The sequence below is a fragment of the Oryctolagus cuniculus genome, chromosome 10 (genome assembly GCF_051225735.1).
Source record: "Oryctolagus cuniculus isolate XC-2025 breed Fujian yellow rabbit chromosome 10, ASM5122573v1, whole genome shotgun sequence".
Classification (NCBI taxonomy): Eukaryota; Metazoa; Chordata; class Mammalia; order Lagomorpha; family Leporidae; genus Oryctolagus; species Oryctolagus cuniculus.
This window is the reverse complement of record NC_142876.1, coordinates 66,243,119-66,262,272: the sequence shown is the minus strand read 5'-3', so window position 1 is coordinate 66,262,272 and position 19,154 is coordinate 66,243,119. Positions and strand designations below refer to the sequence as shown.

Here is a 19,154-nt window from a genome sequence, read left to right as displayed (position 1 = left end):
CAATTTTGCAATACAGATGAAAAGCCTTAAAATATATGTGCCTCATAAACCAGTTGCCTTAATTACTATTGCCGTAACAAATTCCCCAAAAGGTAGTAGCTGAAGACAGTAAGCATGTATTAGCTCACGGTTTCTGCAGCATTTCAGAACAGCATTGCTGGGCTGCTCTAGCTCAGGGTTTCTCCCAAGGCTGCAGCCGAGAAGTCACTGGGGGCTGTGGTCCCCTGAAGGCTGCACGGGCAGAGCTGCTTCCGGTATGGTGCAGCTATTGGCAACAGGCCTCGCTTCCTCAATGGCTATTGGCAGGGGCCTAGGCTTTGCGACATGGGTCTCTCCATAAGGCTGCTTCGGTGTCACTGAGGCAGGGAATCCCTCAGAGGAGTGACCCAAGAGACAGGATGGAAGTCACAGCGCTTTCTGAGCTGGCCTTTAGGCCACATTCCCATCAGGAAATGAGTTACAAAGTGGCGCCCACACTCAAGGGGGATGGGAATTAGATAAGCAATTTGTGTACAATTATAAAAACTACCTCAGTTTGCCCATTGATCACAAATGACTAATATTCCCCTTGTATTCACAGTATAAGGGTACTTCAGAAACCTCGCAGAAAATGCGTATTAAGAAATTCAAATTCAAATTTTGTTTTTGTGCCAAAATAAACATCTTTTAATTCCACTTCCCACAAACTTTTTGAAGAATCCTCCTACACTCAGCACCTGCCAACATCTCCCCCAAAGTCTCCTCCCTACCAGCACCTGGTCAAAATCCAGGATGTTGACTTCTAAACCAGTTCCATATGCGGGCGAGGTGCCTCAGATACTGCCAAGGAAATGCAGAACAGTTGCTTTTCACCTGAAGACATGTCAGGAGGAGGGAACGCGGTGCAGCAGTTTAGATGGTGCACAGAATACCTGCACCCTCTATCAGACTGCCTGTGGCCAAGTCCCAGCTCCGCTTCCAACCCAGCATCCCGCTAACGCACACCCTGGGAGGCAGCAGGGGATGGCGCGAGTACCTGGGTCCCTGCAACCCACACATGAGATGCAGATTGAGTTCAGGGCTCCCTGCTTCCCCCTGGGGCCCATGCCTGAACATTGCAGGCATTTGAGGAATGAACCAGCAGATGAACGACCTCTCTCTGTCTCTGTCTCTCTGCCTTCCAAAAAAATAAAATAAATGACGACATGTGAGATAGAGAGCCAAGTTTTCAGCTTTTTGAAAATTATATTTGGACAGAATAAATTGCTACAATTCATTCTCCACAAACTTTTTGAAGTACACTCATATAACTCCAGTATCTGGGCTATATTTAAATAGCAAATACCAAAGAAAAGCACAGGGACTTTGTAGAGGATTAAATAATCCTCATGGGTTTCTAAACAATGCCCCAGCATGCTGGTGAAAGGCCATGCACGCTACTGATTCTTTAGAATTGAACAATTTTAAGAAAATCGTTAGGCCGGTGCACGTGGATTCGGTGTCTGGAGTTGTTCACCACAGCTCCGTGTGCAAAGCAGTTTGGAAACTGGCCCCAGGAAAGGACATCTTTTTCTAATTTGTCAGCGCAGGTCCTTATCATGCTCACTTTCCAGAATCCTTCCAGATAATCTGCTCATCACACCAGGCCCTTTTGTTTCTACCATTCCTATGAAAAGGAGGTAGATAGGGGCCGAGTGGTGAGCACTTTTGTAATGGTGGCTTTTTAGAACTTCTATTTGCCGACCTCTTTGCAAATCTCACGAAGACCAAATGCTTTTGAGCCTGGGCCGGGCAGCACGGATGCCACCTGGGAGCTTTGTAGCAATGCAGAATTTGTGGCCCTGTCCCAGACCAACTGTATCAGAAGCTTCATTTGTAAAAAAAGATTTATTTATTTATTTACTTCGAAAATCAGAGTTACAGAGATAAAGATGGAGAGACAGAGAGAGATCTTCCATCCACTGGTGCACTGCCCAAATGGACAAAACGGCCAGGGTTGGACCAGGCTAAAGCCAGGAACCAGGAGCCAGAAGCCAAGAGCTTCAACATTTGGACCATCTTCTACTGCTTTTTCCAGGCCATTAGCAGGGAGCCATATTGGAAGTGAAGCAGCTGGGACTCAAACTGGCGCCCATATGGGATGTGGGTGTTGCAGGTGGCAACTTTCCCCACTATGCTACAGCACCATCCCCAGAATCTACATTTTCACAGGACTCCAGGTGGTCTGTGTGCACATTCAGCTGTGAGCAGCACCAGTTGAGGCTGCTCTGAACTTGCTATGTTCTCTACTCATCAGTTTTTTTTTTTTTTTTTTTTTTGACAGGCAGTGTGGACAGTGAGAGAGACAGAGAGAAAGGTCTTTCCTTTGCTGTTGGTTCACCCTCCAATGGCCACCGTGGCCGGTGCGCTGCAGCCAGCGCACCGCTCTGATCCGAAGCCAGGAGCCAGGTACTTCTCCTGGTCTCCCATGGGGTGCAGGGCCCAAGCACTTGGGCCATCCTCCTCTGCACTTCTGGGCCAGAGCAGAGAGCTGGACTGGAAGAGGAGCAACCGGGACAGAACCCGGCACCCCCACAGGGACTAGAACCTGGTGTGCCGGCGCCGCAAGGTGGAGGATTAGCCTATTGAGCCATGGCGCCGGCCCTCATCAGCTCTTAAAAAGCAAAGGTAACCCTATTGCTTTTCAGTAATAGCAGAACCCTCAGCACTAGTCTATAATTCTTTTAAAAAGATCTTTATTTATTTATTTGAGAGGTAGAGTTACAGACAGTGAGAGGGAGAGACAGAGAGAAAGGTCTTCCTTCTGTTGGTTCACTTCCCAGATGACTGCGCTGAGCTGATCTGAAGCCATGAGCCAAGAGCTTCTTCCAGGTCTCCCATGGCAGTGCAAGACTGGGGTCTTCTACTGCTTTCCCAGGCCATAGCAGAGAGCTGGATTGGAAAAGGGGCAGCCAGGACTCAAACCGGCGCCCATATGGGATGCTGGTGCCGCAGGCAGAGGATTAACCTACTGCGCCATGACACCGGCCCCACCACTAGTCTATAATTTTAAAGCTTCTATTCAGACACGGTGATTCCAGAATGTCCCATTAGCACATGAACATAAGAACTTTCCCTCTCCCTTTGCAGGTAGCTTCTTGGATATATGGGATAGTGAGAGAAACCAGAATAGCAATAACCAAAATGTAACAGTAATATTAATAGTACCAAATGCTAACTCTTTAAGCTGATTTCTTACAGGTAGTTTGGAGTAGCAGGCTAAACATCTACCTTTGACACCAGCATCATATGGGTTCTGGCTTGTGTCCCAGCTGCTCCTCTTCTGATCCAGCTTCCTACTAATGTGCCTGGGAAAGCAGTGGAAGATGGCCCAAATGCCACCCACATGGGGACCCTGATGAAGCTCCTGGCTCCTGGCTTCAACCTGGCCCAACCCTGGCCATTATAGCCATCTGGGGAGTGAACCAGCAGATGGAAGACCCCTCTCTGTCTGTGTATGTGTCTCCCTCTTTCTCTCTGTAACTCTAACTTTCAAATAAATTAAAAAAAATTTTTTTAAAGAAAGGAAATGTTGCTTGCAGAACTTTAAAAGCATTTCTGCTATGTCTCTAAAAAAGCCAAAACTGTTCTTTTCCAGATTTTTGTCCTAAATAGGCCAGATCTGCGAAGATGGAAAGAAGAGGAAACACTAAAAATAACTTCTCCCAATTAGTGATAGCCAAACACATATGGGGGGAAGGAAATAGTTGTAGATGGCCCAAAGTAACACCGTGATGCAAATGAGCTCCCTGAGCGTGGAATAATTAGAAACAGCCACCAAGGCTTACTCAGGACTTATGGGAACAGCGGCTGCATGTGACATTCCGGACATCCGGAGCGCTAGCTGTGGTCTTGCAACGTGAATTGAGGGGACGGGCACTGAGTTCCTGCTTGGAAAGTCAGAGGCTCCGAGTCTCCCACAGCAATTACGGAGGACAGGGAGACCAGAATCATGCGTGGCAGGAGAGCCAGGGGCGAAGGCTCGGCTGCCCCTCCTCAGGTGGCAGGTTCTGGACCTTCCGTGGCATGTGGACAGGAGCCACCTGTGGGCTGCGGGCCTGACACGACAGCATAGCGACTGCCAAGACCACACTGGAAGCTCAGGGCTCTGGGCTCCGGCCCAACCGACCAGCTGGTCACCTTCCCCTGGACATTTGGGCTGTCACTCAGGACAGATGCCCAGTGCAGGGCTGCCTTCCCGGTAGCAGAGGGTCAGCAGTGATGGCTGCAGGGGACACCAGACCCGCCACAATATGGAGCCTGATCTGACCTGAAGGTCAGCGTCTCCACGCTGTGCCAGTGTCTCTTTGTCATTGGCCCCCGGGTCCTCTTACGAGCTCAGATATTCGCTTTTCTCTCCTCTATGCAGACACGCAACCCGTGCATGTCCTAGGGTAGGCGAGGTCCTCACCACACAAAGCAGCCCCACCCCTGCCAGGACACCCTGCGTGCCCACTGCTGTCAGCCGCCTCTCCAAGGTGGCCCCCTTGCCTGACTGACCTGGGTCCACCCCACGTGGTTGTTCCATACGAGGCCTATTTGCCTATTATTTCTGTCCTTTCCTCTCTCCCACTGATCCTTAATTTCCTGCCTACTCACCCCGAACTCTGCTCTGGGCTCCCCATTTGTCTCAGGCCGCCCTCAGACACCCCCGGGGCCTTTCTCAGACTTTCCCATGCCTTGTCTTCACCTTGCCCCAGCAAAGCTGCCGGTCCTGCCTTCCCTGGTCTGGTCCTGCCAATGTCCTCCTGTGCTCAGACGGCGCTGCGCCGCCTGCCGGAAGCCGAGGACTGCGCCCAGCCCGCCCCTTGTGACGTAGCCTCCCCAGAGCTTTTGGGCTTCGGTGAACCATGGGTGTTGTTTTCCTTGATGTTTCTACCCAGCCTGCTCAAGGGTGGAGCTGACTGGCCTCTTTGCCCCCTGACTGCTGATCAGTTTGCCAATGAAACGCAAGCCAGGGTCACTGTACCCAGACGGAGCGGCATCCCGTGGGCTGTGGCAGCCCCTTCCCCTCCATCCCCCTGGCTTCTGAATCTCATGTTGGCCAGCTCCTAACCATCCTTGCAAATAATCAGCACTCCCTCCCCAGCCACTCTCTGACACCAGGGACCCTTAGGTCTTGCCTTAGGAAATGCGAACTCAGGACCAGTGGCCCTTTGCAATTTCACCACTTGCGTGAATGCATGAAAACAGCTTTGCTGAGGACCCATGGCTGGGGCGGGGGGGGGGGGGGGCAGGGAGTGGGGGGGAAGCTGCAGGCTCAATGCTGACGCAGCACAGGACATTGTCCTCATGGACTCTGAGCTTCCACTTTAGGGAAAGAGATGATGACCGCTGACGGGGGCACTAACACCCGGCATTACGAGAGAAATACAACAAGCCCAGGGACAAGTGACAGAGCTGTCACTCTGCCTCAGAAATCAAGGGACGTTTGAAGAGAGCAGGGGTCTTGTAGGCTTGGGGCAGAGGCTAAGGGGGTTTGAATCCCAGCCTCAGTGAAGGCTAGCCTCTCTACCTCGATTCCCTTTCCTTACTCTTAAGATGGAAATAATCATATGTGCCACATAGGAGGGCCAGGAGAGTGACGGGAGACTATGCTCAGAAAGTCCCTGGTGGCTGGTGCCGCAGCTCACTTGGCTAATCCTCCGCCTGCAGCGCCGGCACCCCGGGTTCTAGTTCCAGTTGGGGCGCCGGATTCTGTCCCGGTTGCCCCTCTTCCAGTCCATCTCTCTGCTGTGGTCCAGGAGTGCAGTGGTCTCTCCCTGCACCCGCATGGGAGACCAGGAGGAGGCGCCTGGCTCCTGGCTTCGGATAGGCACAGCACGCCGGCCATAGCGGCCATTAGGGGAGTGAACCAATGGAAGAAAGACCTCTCTCTGTCTCTCTCCCTCACTGTTTAACTGCCTGTCAGAAAAAAAGGGAGCGGGGGGAGTCCTTGGCATACGGTCAATGTGCAATGCATGGGAGCTATGGTTTTGCACGTTTCAGGGAGCCCTGGAGCATTTGCTGTGTGCTGGAAGCCAAGGCAGGATGTGGACACGGCACATGGAGTGTCCAGGCTGTGCTGGAGACTCAGAGGTAAACAAGGGATGTTTTGGCCCGAGAACACTTAGTGATGCCAGTTCCCAGGGACGGTCGTTTTTCTAAAATTCCTTTAAATACATCACAGGCCTTGCAAAAGCCTCCTAAATAAAGCTGCCAGGAAGAAAGGAAGGAAGGAAGGAAGGAAGGAAGGAAGGAAGGAAGGAAGGAAGGAAGGAAGGAAGGAAGGAAGGAAGGAAGGAAGGAAGGAAGGAAGGAAGGAAGGAAGGGCTGGCAGGCACACCCTGTGGGAAGAAGGACTGCTGGTAAACGCGGCATCTAAGGGTGCCCACCTGCCAGACGCCCGCGGGAAGCACAGACTTGCATTTCTCCCTACGGAGGCTAGATGGCGACAGAGGCCCTCCAGAGCTGGAGAATGTTCCTGTCCAAGCCCGATTCTGCCCTACACGCCCGCTCTGCACCTTGGAGCTGCACCCCTCACCCTCATGACCCTTCCTGCCTTTTTCTCTTCAAATATTTCCCAAAAGACTACCAGGTCCCTGGCTTGCACATGCACTAAGGAGCAGAAATGTATAGCAAAGTTTCAAGAAATGTCAGGTCCTGTGCATAGTATGCGTCTGTTAGGTCATCACATTTGAGAGAGGCGTACCTGTTAAGAACTCCCATTAGGACTCTGGAAACTTCCCTGGAAACTCGTACCTACCTCAGCGCTGTTCAGAGTGTCTGGGACTGTACTTGAGAGGCAACATCAAGAAGAAACAAAACCAAACAACCAACCAATTAAAAATCCCGGGGCTGGCAAGAGGTTAAGTTGCCTCATTCAAAACCCACACATCCCTTACTGGAGTGCCTGATTCGAGCCCTGGCTGCCCCACTTCAGATCCTGCTCCCTGCTAACGGGCATCCTGGGATAGCAGTGATGGCCCAAGAACGTGGGTCTCCACCACCCATAGAGGGGGCTCTGGGTTGGAGTCCTGGACCCCTGGCTGCCACCCGACCCAGCGCTGGCTGTTGTGTGCCTTCGGACAGTGAACCAGCAGATGGAAGCTCTCTCTCACTCTCTCTCAAAGTGAAAATAGATACATCATAATTTGAAAAAACAACCAGTTCAACAGGGTCGTGGAGGAAGGGTGTGGCTTTGCCATCACACAGATGTGGGTTCGACTCTGAGCTGCAGCACTCAACAGAAAAGTTGTCGGATCTCCTGGAGCCGCAGGTTCTGCAGAAATAAAAGATGGTAGATTATTGTATGGACACAGGACATAGCATCTAGTGGGGCCCAGCTGGTGTGAGTTCCTTACACTCTCTCTGGTAGGAAGAGAACAGCCTCTCGCTACCTGTGCAGAGAAAGGAGGAAGTATTTGAGCCAAGGTGTGGCACCATGTCCCGGAGGTGGGGCCAGCAAGACGACTGACGGGCTGAAGGCACTGCCTGTGTTAACACTCCCAGCTTGGCCCCAGGGAACGTCACTTAGACACGGGAAACTCGAAGGTGGCAGGTCAAGGTATTCTGAGAGATAACTCATTACCAGGTGCAGAGACAACTTCCATCCGACAGATATTTCTTGAGTGCTCAGTCTGTGAGGTGTAGGTCCAGAAAGCCCAGAGTGTCCAAGTCGGGAGGCTTCGTGGGCAGCAGGGACGCGTGGGCAACAACGGGGGTGGAGGGTGTGAGAAGGGAGTGCTAACAAGGATCTCTGTTCCCCTGTGTCATCTGACCTTATTAATACTTTATGTAGGCCGCTTTCTGGGTAATTTGAGCCTGGCGTTGATTGACATGTGCGCTGAGAGGGTCTCCTGGGGGCTCTTGTCATGGACTTCATCACAATGAGTGCAGTGAACTGTTTTATGAAGTGCAGGTGCTCCTGTGGCCTCCATAAAGGGTTTATTTGGGGCTTGTGGAGTTTTTTTTTTTTTTAAGATTTATTTATGTATTCAAAAGGCAGAGTTACAGAGAGGAAGAGGCAGAGAGAGAGAGAGAGAGAGAGAGAATCTTCCATCCACTGGTTCACTTCCCTAATGGCTGCAACGGCCGGAGCTGTGCCGATCCAAAGCCAGGAGCAGGGAGCTTCTTCCCGGTCTCCCATGTGAGTGCAGGGTCCCAAGCACTTGGACCATCTTCCACTGCTTTTCCAGGCCACAGCAGAGAGCTGGATTGGAAGTGGAACAGCTGGGACCCGAACCGGCTCCCATATGGGATACTGACACTGCAGGTGGTGGCTTTACTTGCTGTGCCACAGCTCCAGCCCCGTGGAGTTTGTTTTCAGAGCAAGGGTGTGATGTGTAAGAAGGGGCTTGGGCTCACATTGACTGCAAGTCCAGTGTCACTCTGTTACCTTTACTGGGACGTCAGACAAACATCAATGGCTTCCAAAACAGGGCAGGTGGCTGGCAGAGCTCCAGGCTGGCCCTCAAGAATCACACCCCAGCTAACCCCCTCCCTGTGTGCGGTGGGACCTGTGGATGTCATTGGATGTCACACTCCTCAGTGCCTCACCTTGAATGGCAACCGTGAAGGGATCTGCAGAAGTGCTTCAAGTCCTCAGCTGACTTTAAGGTAAGAAGAGAGAGATTACCTTGGGTGGGCCTGGTCTAAGTCAGGTCAACCTTTGGAAGAGGGTCTAGAGTCCGAGACAAAAATCGAGAATATTCGAGAAGCCATGGTGTGGAGAAGCTCGCATGTCAGAGACCACAGGTGGCCCCGAGGGGCTGGGGGCAGCACTGTGGATAGAGAGCCAGCAAGAAAGCAGGAACTTCAGTCCTGCGTCCATAAGGATCTTTGGCTGCCACTCCAGGGGCCAGGTCATCTTGGGGGGCTGGGCAGAAGCCTGCGATGAGCTGGGATGAGGGCACAGCCAAGCTGGCACCCAGACCAGCGCCTCTGCCGAAACCGAGCCAAGGACCCAGCGAAGTCGTTTGCTCCACAGCAATAGAAAATGAACACAGGGCTTGTGCCACCGACTTTGCAAGCTTGCTGTGAGCTTGGTGAAGTACCTGGCACACAGGAGATTACTGATGGACAGCAGCTTTAAGTAACATAGATGAAATTATCCTGCTTTTTGCTTTGTTTTGTTTGCTAGTCTTTCAGGAAATACCAATCTCCTCTTGTTTGAATGAATCGTGTGAAATGCTAAGAATTGTTGAGAGGATTGAATGAAATCCACTCAGCTGTGGAGCTGAGTCAGGCGCCCAGTAGACAGGAAGTAATGGCAATGACGAGGGTGATGGTTTTATTCAAATCATGCACATATCTCAGTGGGGGAGCGTCCATGGGAAATGCGTCATACGAAGAAACTGCATGGATCTCAAAGATGTTTTGTACCCAGATACACTTATCTGTTCATTCCATTTTCCCATGAGCCTCTTGAAGCACCCTCATGGATCTGTGCCCCACCCCCTAAAGTGCTTCTGACTTGAGTTACAATCTGCTTTTCCCACAGAACCAGCCGAGACCATTTCTGAGCGCAAATGAACATTTGGCATCACCTGGCCCAACTTCTTCAGTTTACAAATTAAAAAATTGCGAGTCCAGGGCGGGTTTGTTCAATGCCACACAGCAAACGAAAGGCAGCACCGGCAGTAGAATTTCGATATCTGGGCCTACGGCCACTTCTGGGTGCCACCTCCTTTCTCTCCTCTGTGGAAGACACAGGGCCTCCCCAGCTCACAAAGTATCAGCATTTATGCCACTCAGAACACCACACTCAATGTATATCACTCATGGGCCACTTTTCTAGCCATTTCTCCGGAAGAATCTATTAGTGATATTAATGAACTTAATATTGACCATGACATGCGTTGATATTTATCGAGGACATACTTTGTGTATGTGTGGAATCAAACTTGTGAAACTGTACCCCCCAATCACTTTAAAATTCCACCCGTTTCTTCATAGGCCTCTTTCCCCCGTAAGGAGACGCTATCCTTTTTATAGCAATCAAGCCAAAAGGAGACTAGGGGCCTTGCCTGGTTCTGATTACTGTAAGTGGTGCAGCTGTGATTTGCATGCACCACTGGCTGCTGCCACTTTCAACTTCTTCCCACCTTTAAGTCGACTGCTTCCCAGAAACAGGTTAGGGCAGAAATTTTCACTAAATGGGATGGGTCGCGAATCTCTTCGCTCTTGCCCCATCACTTGTGGCTCACTGGATCCAGGTCCCAGTCTTTGATCTTAAGGGTCCACAGCACAGATGTTGTCAGTGTGAGAGGAGGGAGCGAGGAGACCGAGCTTTTGTTTGTTTAGGAGAACATCTTAGGGGCCTGCTCTTGTTGCAGGATGCCTCTGCGTATCTTTTTCTCCCCCTTCTCCTTGCAGCTTTGAAGAGAGAAATCTTTTTTTTTTAAATGGATATTTTATTTTATTTTTTCCCAAAGAAACCTTTTATTTAAGGAATACAAACTTCATGCATTTCATAAGTACAACTTTAGGAATATAGTGATTCTTCTCACCATACCCACCCTCCTACCCACACCTCCACCCCTCCACCTCCTTCCTCTCCTATTCCCAGTCCCATTCTCCACTAAAATCCATTTTCAATTAACTTTATACACAGAAGACCAGCTCTATACTAAGTAAAGAGTTCAATAATTTGCACAAAAACAAAACAAAACAAAACTGTTCTTCAACAGTCAAGACAAGGTCTGTTCAAAGTCATTGCATCTTGAAGTTAATTTCACTCCTCCCCTCCTTTTTTTAGAAACTTAGTTAACTTTAAGGAAACACCCAAGAATTATACATCTTTTGGGAGCACTTAGACATAACCATAACTTATGGAGACATAAGAATATTCTCCACTTAATAAATTAAAAGAAAGTAAGTCCTTGGGAACAACTTTTATCATTAATTAAGGAAGAATCTAAGAAAACAAGCAGTGGAGTTGGACACTTAGGCATAACCAAAACTTATGAGACATAAGAATATCCTCCACTTAATACACTAAAATGAAATAAATCTTTGAGAACAAGTTTTACTGTTAACTCTAATAATACAACTCTCTGAGGACAGAAGTCCTGCATTAGAATTTAGTGCACAGTGACTCCTGTTGTTAATTTAACTGTTAACACTCATGTCTGACGTCAGTGATCATGTGAGGCTCTTGACATGAGCTGCCTAGGCTATGGAAGCCTTTTGAATCCACAAACTCCATCGGTATCTGGACAAGGCCATAAGCAAAGTGGAAGTTCTCTCCTCCCTGTTGAGAAAAGTACCTCCTTCTTTGATGACCACTTTTCCCCACTGGGGTCTTACCCACAGAGGTCCTTCATGTAGGACATTTGTTTTTTGCCACAGTGTCTTGGCTTTCCATGCCTGAAATGCTGAAGAGAGAAATCTTACACCCCTTTCCTTGGGGAGGGCTTTTGGCACAGCAGTTGGGATCCCCTTGGAACACTTGCATCCCTATCCAAGTGCCTGATGGGAGACCCAGCTCCTCCACTTCCAATCAAGCTTCCTGCTAAGGTGAGCCCTGGGAAGCAGCAGGAGATGCCTCAAGGACCTGGACCTCTGCCCCCATGTGGGTACCTGAACAGAGCTCTGGGCTTCTGGCTTCAACCTGGCCCACCCGAGGCTGTCGCTGCCATTTGGGGAGTAAACCAGTAGATGGAACATCTCTCTTTCTCTCTGTCTCTCTCTCTCTGTCTCTCTCTCTTTCCATGGGTCCCTCTGGTTCGATCTCCCTGCATTTCAAGTGAAAGTGAAAACAAAATTTAAAAGCATGTGAAATGTCTGTCATCTACAACTTTGGTGGAAGCCCCTTGAGGCTGTCAGCAGGGTCCTGTCTCCGCAGTGGCCCCACTGCCATCTCAGCTCCTCTCTCTGGTCCTGAAGTGGCTCCCCAGAGTTCTGCGCCCCCCTCTAATCAGGATTCTCCTTTATCCTCAGCAGGCATCTCAGAAACTCAGTCCCACACTCCTGCAGTGAGGCTGCCCCCTCCTCCCTGCCCTTGGCACTGACCTCCCCTCCAAGGCTGCCAGATCTGGATCTGCCTGGGCCACAAGGGGTCCTGGGTTTGGGAGCTGCACACTCTGGCTTGACTTGGATTGAGACCCTCAGCGGGGACTGGCGTTTCTCCAGGGCACAGCCGTTGGCAGAGGGAGCCCAGCAGGGCTGTCATTGAAGAAGGGAGGAGAATTTTCCAGGGAGCCTGAAGTCCACGCCCCTCCTCCGTGAAAACCATCCTCAGAAGAAACCCAGCAGAGGGGCGGCTCCTGCGAGCCCTGGCTGACGGATCTGCACCGGCAGGAGCGAGGGAGGGCGGGATGAGAACAGCTGATGGCTGCCCTGCTCAGTTCGGGAGGAAAGGCTTGGGGACTCAGCTTTGATCCTCGCAGAGTGACTGAGTGTTCTCTGCAATGAGTTCGTCAGAATTCAGGTCCATTCGTGCCAAGCAGTGGGAGGCAGAAAGAGACAGCTCAGGTTGCAGGCAAAAAGGGAACAAAAAGAAAGGAGCCCAACAAAACAAACCGCAGCTCAAGGTCAGCCCCAGGATAGGCCAAGGCCAGGACCCAGCCACAGCCGAATGCCGGTACAGTTTCCGTGGGTGTTTGTGTTCGTTGCTGGCAGTGGCAGTTTGTTCATTCCAACAGCTCCTTTAGAACCAACCCCATGTGCACTTAGCCAGGCCTGCGTCTGCACGCCCCTGTGCGGCTCATCACACAGATAAACTCACGAGGCACTGTCTGTTCGCTGCACGGCGGGAGGTCGATCAGGACACCGCTGCCTCCTGTAGAAGAGTCAGCTTTAAAATATTGCCACGTCCCTCTTTTTTTTTAGTATTTTTACTTGAAAGGCAGTTACAGAAAGAAAGAGAGACAGAGACAGAGAGAAAGGGAGAGAGAGAGAGAGAGAAAGAGAGAGAGAGGTATCTTTCACCTTCTGGTTCACTCCCCAGATGGCCACAATAGCCAGGGCCGGGCCAAACCGAAACCAGGCACCTGGAACTCCATCTGGGTCTCCCACATGGGCGGCAGGGGCCCAGGCACTTGGGCCGTCAGCTGCTGCCTTCCCAGCTGCACTAACAGGGAGCTGGATTGGAAGCGCTGCAGCTGGGACATGAACCTGGCCATGGGGGATGCAGTGTCTTCACCTGCTCTGCCTCAGCATCAGCCCTGCACATCCTGTCGGCAAAGGTGGCTAAAATAAACCATACACGGACTACTAATGGGAGTGTGAAATGTTTGGATGTTCCAGTGGCATCTTATACTTGAAAAGGTGGGAGGCTTTCATACCGTCAATGTCTAGCTGAGGTGGCTTCTGGAATGAGGTGGAGCCTGTTTGCTGCCCTCACCACCTATTATTAGGACAAGATAAGCCACTCCTTGAGTTTTCGTCTACTCAGCTGGTTCCTTAGCACCGGGCAGGTGGCATCAGATAGATCTGAATCCTCTTCCAGGCCCGGGCAAGCGATGAAGAGCGTAGTTTTTTAAGGGCTGAATTTATATCATTTATCACAGAAACAGAGATATATTTCTATGTTCAAAGTTGATTGATGAGCCCCCGATGGTACTTGTGAGAAGGAAACAGCTGGCAAAAAAGGAATAGAAATGCACTAGCTGTGGGCCTCAATTGCTATGGGAACTAGAATCAGTGCTGGCCTGTGGCAGGTGGATTCTGTAACGTGCAAACCGGCCTGGACAAGAGAGGGTCAAGGCTGCTGATCCATCACTGTTCCCTACCACTGCGGCCCAAGCATGAATAACTAACTCCTTGTTCTGCCTGCTGTTGGCTGAAGCTCTTATCGCCAATGCAAGCTTTTTCTCCTACTTCCCATGCAGTCCAGGAGACCAGGCGCGCCCTTGACCTTCACAGGTTGTCTCAGCTCGGTCCTGCTCCCTGAACTCTCAGTCGGCCTCTGTGAAGCATTTTGTTCAAACTGTTTCTGAGCACCGGAGGTGCGGTCAGGAAGGCAGCTGACGCTTCGAGCCTTTCCTTTCCATCTGGCCCACGTAGGAGTCCCTTCGGCCTTTAGCCCCGGTCCCCCGAGCTCCTTCTCAGTCTCATCGCCATCTCCTCTCAGCCTTGCCCTCCTCCACCCGCTCCAGCTACTATGAGGGGAAGAATGAGAGTGAGCTCTCTGCATTCTCTCTCAAGGACATCTGCTTTGAAAATCTTCCCTAACACCGTGGATCAAAATGTCCTTTGCTTTCTGTTCAAGTTGTTTCAGATCAGGGGTGCTGGGGGAAGAGCTAATGTGAGCTCCTCGAACCCACAGTCGCTCCCTCTCTCACGTGGACGGGGTCCAGTGGACAAAGTTCGAATGGAGGATGGCCATGCTGATGACTTTGGGGTGTTACTCTGGATCAGCCCTTGTTCCATCCTGGTGCTTGTCCAACCAGGCAGGTATTTGTCCCATTTTGTGGAAAAGGAAGTGAGGCCTAGTGAGTGAAGTTAAATGAGATACCCAAGATGGCCCCAGGATTGAAAATTGCAGCTAGCCAGCCTGCACTTCTAATTCTCTTTAAGTCATGCTTCTCCGTAGCATTGATCATTGTTTCATTTCTTTTATGGTTCTTTAATTTTTTAAGAAAGGTTGGCTTATTTGAAAGGCAGAATGTGGGGGCAGGGTGGGGTGGAGAGAGATCTTCCATCCACTGCTTCATTTTATAGATGCCTGAAATAACCAGGATTGAGGCAGGTCAAAACCAGGAACCAGGAATTCCACTGGGGTACCCTACATGGATGGCAGGAACCTGAATACTTTGGGCCATCATCTTCTACCTCCCAGGTACATTAGCAGGGAGTTGGATGGGAAGAGTGGAGTAGCTGGGACTCGAACCCATCACTCAGATTTGGTACATGGGTGTCCCACACGGTGGCTTAACCTGCTATACCACAACACCTGTCCCCTCTAGCATCTTTTTAAAAAATATATACTTATTTATTTATTTGAAAGGGAGAGTTACAGAGAGGCAGAGGCAGAGAGAGCGAGAGCGAGAGTGAGAGAGAGAGAGAGAGAGAGAGAGAAAGAGAGGTCTTCCTTCTGTTGGTTCACTCCCCAAATAGCCGCAATAGCTGGAACAGCAGAGACTTTTGTGAGCTCCCTGGGACATCCCCACGGCATCGAACAAAGCCTGGCGCCCAGGAGGTGCTGAATAAACATTTGTGAAATGGATGCAGAAAAGTCGCCAAGGGGAGATTTTAAATGAGGTAACCTCACTCCAACTTTAGCACCAAGTTAGGTATCATGCAAAGTCTTCTGTCTGCTTTGTGTTTTAGAAAGATGCTTAAGCCATCTCTCGCATGCTACAAGGAAGCAGTGTTTGGGGATGTTATGCCGTCAAGGCGAGCGTGGGCACTTCATCGGCTGCAGCTCCCGGGGCAGCTTCGGGTTTCTCTCCATCCAGCTTGCACACAGGAGTTTTCTGTTGCTTGTGTTTGGGGAAATCCACAATGACAACGTGAGTTGAGTTTCTTGGACGTGGTAGGGAACACATTAGTGCCACTTGGGAATCACAGGGTTGTCATTGTCAGCACACATTTATGGGCACTCCCCCTTTTTGTTCCTGAATTTTGGTGCCAGAAAAAAAATTGAAGTCCGTGCTTATCCTCTTCATAATATACATTTCTATGAGCTTTCAAAAGACTTCTTGTCTATTTCTGCCTCACAATAGTCACATTGGTAAGCAACACACACATCTCTCACCTCTGTTCCACCCCTCCCTGCTCTCTGACTTCCAAAACGGACCTGACTCTGATTTGAACACGTGTTTATTAGTGTGCGCCTCTTGTGCCATTTTTTCTGGATGCTCCTTATATGGTGTTGTTCTAGATGTTTCTAGATCTCCGTCTATGGGAGTCTGTGTCTCCTTCAATGCTGCCTGCACAATTATTGCTTCTACTCGTGTAGTCTTCTATTCACATTTTTGGTTTCAAAAAAATTCTACACACATTCTCTCATACAACCTTCTCACCTGCCCATGAGGTTGGCAAGACAGGTATCCTTATTGGGAATAGTTTACAAATGAGTTGTCTGAGACAGGGAAGCAAGTCTCTTTCTTTCTTCCTTTCTCTCCCCCCCTCTCTCTTTCTTCTTTTTTTAATAGAAAGTTTTATTTAATAAATATAAATTTTCTTTCTTCTTTCTCTTTCTTCCTCTCTTTCTTTTTCTTTATTTCTCTTTCCTCTCCTTTTTCTTTCTCTCTCCCTTTCTTTTTCTCCCTTCTCTCTCTTATTTTCTTTCTTAATTGTGAGAGATAGCTCTCACTCCCATCCATTGATTCACCCTCCAGATGCCCACAATGGCTGGGGTTGGGCCAGGGATGAAGCCAGGAGTAAGGGGCAGGGAGATTAATCCAGGTCTCCCACATGATGGTGGGAACCCAATTACTTGAGCCATCACAGCTATCTCTCAGGATCTGCACGACAGGAAGCTAGAGTCTGGAGCTAGAGCCAGGAGCTGAACCCAGGAACCCCCGTGTGGCTGCAGGTGTCTTAACTGCTACGCTGAATGTCTGATCCCTAAGTGTCCTTTCTTTTTCTTTCTTTTTTTTTATGATTTACTTATTTGAAAGGCAGAGTGGCAGAGAGAGAAGGAGGGGGGGAGGAGAGGGAGAGAGAGAGAGCTTTTAGAGAGAGATCTTCCCTCTGTGAGTGAGATCCCGGTGGAAAGAAGGGGCCATCAAAGAAGGAGGTACCTTTCTCTGAAGGGAGGAGAGAACTTCCACTTTGACTATGACCCTGTCGGAATAAGATTGAAGTCAGTGAACTCAAAAGGCTTCCACAGCCTTGGCAACTCATGACAAGAGCCTAGGGAGATTACTGACGCCATAAACAAGAGTGTCAAATTGTTAAGTCAACAATAGGAGTCACTGTGTACTTGCTTCCCATGTAGGATCTCTGTCCTTAATGTGTTGTACTATGCGAATTAACAGCAAAACTAGTCTTAAACAGTACTTTATACTTACTGTGTCTGTGTGGATGCAAACTGTTGAAATCTTTACTTAGTATAGAGTTGACCTTTTGTATATAAAGATAATTAAAAATGAATCAATGAAGAGTGGGATGGGAGAGGGAGTAGGAGGTGGGATGGTTGTGGGGGAGGGAGGGTATAGGGGGAAGAACCACATAATCCAAAAATTGTACTTACAAAATTTATATTTATTAAATAAAATCTTTCTATAAAGAGAGAGAGAGCGCACGCTCTTCCATCCACTAGTTTACTCCCCAAATGCCTGCAACAGCTGAGGTTAGGCCAGCCTGGAGCCAGGAGCCTGGAGCTCTGTCCAGGTCTCCCACTGCATGTGTGGCAGGGACAGCAGTACCCGAGCCGTCATCTGCTGCCTCCCATGGGGTTCATCAGCAGAAGCCGAGTGCATGTGGAGGTGGACTGTATCCCAGACATTCAGGTATGGGTTTTGGGTGCCCCAAACAGTGGTTTAATCCACTGTGCCAAAATGCCTGCCCCTATGCGTCCTTTCTAAGGTAACAAACAAGTAGGAGGCAAAACAGAGGCCATATTCCTTGCCTTTCCCCGCTGTGCCACTCTGGATCCTCCTAGGCCTGGCCTCCCTTTGGGTGTATTTCAAGTGCACAATCAGGTGCTCAATAAATATGTTCTAAAGCTGGTGTTTCCTGAAACTGAAGCTGTGGTCCATGTAAACTGTACAAACGCAACTGAGCCAGGGGAACAGAAATTTAATCCAAGGCGATCAGAGAGGCTTGAAGGCATCACGAGGGACTCGGGGAATAACAGCCGAACAGGTGGAGAGAAGCTGAAGTCCTGAGAGTATTAGGCCAACCACAGACTGAGAAAGAGAAAACAAAACACCTTACATGGGTGTGTTTTTCACTTTCAAATAAATTTTCCCTTATTCCTCGGACCAAACTTGTGAGATTAGGTGTTAGCAGAGGCTGTAATTAATGGATAATGATGTCACATATCAGAGTTTAATGCTTCCTTCAACTAGCAATCGGCAGAGCCAGGTTTTAAAGCCACTCTTCTGAATTGGAGGACTGAGCTGGACCATTTTGTCTCCCGAGAATGCTAAGGAAGCCTGGGCCCTGGAGTCACATCTGTGCTGTTCTTCTGGAGTGGAAATGGCCAGACCCACCGGTGTTTTCTCCTTTTTCTCAGAGAAGGCTCTTGCTAGGGTTTGGCTGTTAGCTTGTATGTTGAATGTCACCCAAGGGCCTGTGTGTTAAAGGCTTGGTCCTCAGGGTGGTGTTACTAGGAGGTGACAGGAGGTGCTTCTTAGGACATTGGGAGTGGGAGTGTGCCCTTGTAAGTTAGTTCTCATGAGAGGGTTGTATAAAAGCCTGAGTTGTGGCCCAACCTCTCTCCCTCCCTCTCTCTTCCTCTCCCCCTCCCTCTTCCTCCCTCCCTCTCTCTCTCTCTCTCTTTCTCTCTCTCCTTCCTGGATCATCATGTAATCCTGCATCCACATGGGTCCTCATCCACCATCATCCACCATGGGCCCTTTGCCAGGGTCAGAGCCTACGCCAGGCCATTTGGAACTTTAACCTCCAACACTGTGACCTAAATAAACCTTTACTACTTGTAAGTCAGCTGCCTCGGGCTTTTTGTTCTAATAAGGCAAAGCTCACTGACACAGGTCTAGAAGGATAACATACTGGAACACATCGCAGGGATGAGTTCAAAACTGTGTTCTGCCACGTACGCACCGTGTGATTTCAGGCAAGCCGCTTTCCCTTTCCCGTGCCTTGTTATGGGACAAACAAGGATGGTAATGTACTAGCACATCAAATTGTTTTGAGGATTAAATGAGTGGTCTATAAAGTGCCCCGCATGGGACTTAGCACCCAGAAAGTCCTCGGGAAATGTCGGTTGTTGTTGTGTTTGCTCAATAAAAACTGAGGTGGGGGGTGGAGTCATGGCCCAGTGGGTTAACATGCCTCCTGCAACACTGCCATCCCCTATCTGGGCACTGGCTCTGCTTATGATCCAGCGTCCTGCTACTGCACCAGGGCAAGCAGCAGAGTTTGGCCCAAGTATTTGGGCCCCTACCAAGAGTTTCCAGCTTCTGGCTCTGGCTTCTCCCAGCCTTGGCTACTAGGGCCTTTTGGGGGAAAGCGCTCTCTCTCCCTCTCTCTCTGACACTGCCTTTCAAACAAATAAATCTTTAAAAAAAGAAAAAGAA

General features: G+C 49.7%; 1 long non-coding RNA gene across 1 annotated transcript in view; it reads left to right on the top strand.

Moving 5' to 3' along the window:
* The window catches only part of LOC149123802 (uncharacterized), a 39,438-nt gene extending 35,940 nt beyond the window's left edge, over positions 1-3,498 (top strand). Inside the window, exon 4 of the long non-coding RNA XR_016215148.1 lies at positions 3,220-3,498. This is a non-coding gene — a long non-coding RNA (uncharacterized LOC149123802). The remainder of the gene's footprint in view (positions 1-3,219) is intronic.
* Positions 3,499-19,154: the final 15,656 nt, after the last annotated feature.